Below are 3,085 nucleotides of genomic sequence, written 5' to 3'. Positions count from 1 at the left end.
CAGTTACAGACTCAACTCACCCTGCGCACTCAGCTGCAGGGGTCCGCATACTGAGCTGTGGACTACTAGGCCTTTGTGCACTCAGCTGCAGAGCCTTCTCCTACTCTACAACCCAAAGACACACTTCACACTGGGACTCAATCACTTAGACTTCTCATGCTTATCCTTTTTCCCTTATTGTCCCTTTTACACTTAGAGGCTCGCTCTATTTATACAATCCCATGGTTCGCAGACCGTGGGTAGATCTATCGAGCCAACATTACCTTACAAAACTAGGGTGGACAACCCTGTGACTCTATCATACTTTCGTGCCCCGCGCCCGCAATTCGCAAAGCTTTACAACAAGATTCGGTCAAAACTTGGGCTTTGAGCCCTAAAACGTGCCTTGGGGGATTCCATGCCAAACACAAACTTACTATCATATAGAAAAACTAGGTCATTTACCTTAAATGTGCGCAGGTTAATGTGTCAATCATGCCATGCCTTCTCGCATTGCTTTTGTACCTGTTGGTGAAATCCAACTAAAAATATCTCTTCCTCCAATTCATCCAGCTATGCGAGCCTTTCCTCTAGGGCTCTGCAATCCATCATACCTATGAGCACTACTATGTGTAGACTACGCACAATATACTCTATAAGCATTATTGCTTCAACCCCATAGACAAGCCTAAAGGGGGTTTGTCCAATCAACTTCTTGCATGTCATTCGATAAGCCCATAGTACTATAGGTATGAGTAGGTCCCAATCACTTCACTGAGCATTGAAAACCTTGGTCAGTGCATTTTCAAGCACTTTGTTGAACACCTCCACTATCCCATTAGCCTGTGGGTAATAAGGTGTGCGTTTTTGGTGGTATACATGAAATTCCTCTGTCAGCGCACTAAACGTCTCATTTAGGAAGTGCATACCATGATCACTCATCAAGATCTTCATACATCCAAATCTCATCAATAGATGATCAAAGAGGAACTTTGCAGTAGTCGGGCCTATGAAATCCTTCATAGGTTGTGCCTCTACCCAATGAGTCAAATACTTCATCACGGTGATAATATACCTTGCTCCTGTCTTTCCTTGTGGCTGAATAGGTCCCACAAAATCTATCACCCACTTCTCAAAGGGTTGCATTGTCATCTGTGGATTCAAAGGCATCTCATTCCTCCACGATGGCCTACCAATTCGTTGAAACACATCACATGCCTTGCAATATGCTTTTGAGTCCTGATGAAGGGTTGGCCACCATAACCCTGTGTGTAGAATCTTCTGCATAGTTTCTCTTATTGCATAATGGCCTCCCACGGTGCTCCCATGAGCGTCAACGAGGATGCTACTTCTTTCAAACTCAGGTACATACCATCGCAATATCTCATCAGTCCCCATCTTGTATAGATGCCCAGTAATGATAGAGAAATTTTTTGCACGCACCACTAATTCCTTCTTTTGCTGGATAGTGTATCCTTCCGGAGCAGTTCCTTTCATTAGGAAATGTATAATATCATCAAAATGACCCTCCGCGACGTGCACTACAAATAGTTGCATGTTAGGCAATCCTTCTTCCAAGTTAGTGGGTTCCTTCCCTGTTTTGATGCACGATAGATAGTCTGGTCTCGCGTTCATTCATCTAGGCTTCACAACAACTTCAAAATCATACTCCTGGAACAATAAGAGCCACCTGCGGATTCTCCCCCCCAACATAGGCTTATTGACTAGGTACTTCATTGTGGAGTGATCCGTATACATCTTAAAATGGCCTCCCAGCAAGTATTGCCTATACTTATAGAGTGCTCAGTGGTGGAATAGTTCTTCTCCACCTTAGATAATCTTTAGCTTACGAATGCGATAGGATGGTCCAAGCCTTCTCTGCCAGCCTATATCAGTACTACTTCCAACGCTATACATGACACATCGACATGTACATGAAACTCTTTCTTCTAATCGTATAAGATTAGGATCGGTGTGGTGACCATATTTTCTTTCAATATATCCAAGCTCTTCTTACAGTCATCGTTCCAACAGAACCTAGCATCCTTCTTCAACAATTTCTCCATATGCGTGGTGATCTAGGCACAGCCTTTGATAAATTTCCTGTAATATCCCGTATGTCCCATGGTAGCACGCAACTGCTTCACACTCCTTGGTGCTACCAAGTTCAATATCACTGCTATCTTTGCAGGATCTACCATCAGTCCTTGTCTGCAAACCACATGCCCCAACAGGTTCCTAAAAGGAACACAAAACAGACACTTCTTGAGATTGAGCATGATCTAGTATCTTCAACAGGTATCTAGCATCAGGCGCAAGATCACTACATGGCATTTAACCAACACAAATACAGTCCAGTGATCAAAATATACCTCTAGGAATTTAAGAATAAATTCCTTGAACACAGCAACAACTACACACGAGAAGATCGCAAGTGCATTCTTCAATCGAAATGGCATTACAGTGTACTGAAAAACAACCCCACTCAGTTGCGAAGGTTGTCTTCCTCCTATCCTTCGGTGTGATTTTGATCTAGTGGGATCCAGAGAACCCATCAGTGAAGGAATATGCTTCTTGGCCACCTACATTGTCCAAGACTTGATCAGTGAATGGAGTCGGGAAAGGATCATGCACGCAAGTGTCATTCAGCTTCCTAAGATCTACGCATATCCTTATTTCATCCTTCTGCTTTTTCTCTTGTACTACCATTGGGCTTACCCAGTCAGATTCCTCAACAAGCTCAATGATACTTGCTGTGAGCATCTTGTCTAGCTCTAAGTTGACATTTTCCTTATATTTTGGATTGAGACAGTAAGGTGCTCGCTTAACCGGCTTCGTGTCGGGCTTCAACATAATATTCATCATTCCTAGGTCCCCGATTATCCCCTTCAGATCTATAAACTTGGTAGGTATTTTTTCCTGATATTCGCGGAGCAATTCAGTGACCTTATCCATGGTTGCGTTGTCCCAGTAGTCTCCAATCTTCATGAATTTGGTTTCTTCCTCCATATCAATGTTCACTTGTTTCATTTTCAATGGCGCAGTTATATTAGGTTCTCAATATGTGGTCCTTTAACCTCGCGGTGACCTTTTGTTTCTGGAATGT

This window comes from Pinus tabuliformis, chromosome 7, assembly GCF_031772625.1.
Source record: "Pinus tabuliformis cultivar Carrire ecotype Pingquan chromosome 7, CPIR1, whole genome shotgun sequence".
NCBI lineage: Eukaryota > Viridiplantae > Streptophyta > Pinopsida > Pinales > Pinaceae > Pinus > Pinus tabuliformis.
This window is presented reverse-complemented; position numbering follows the sequence as displayed.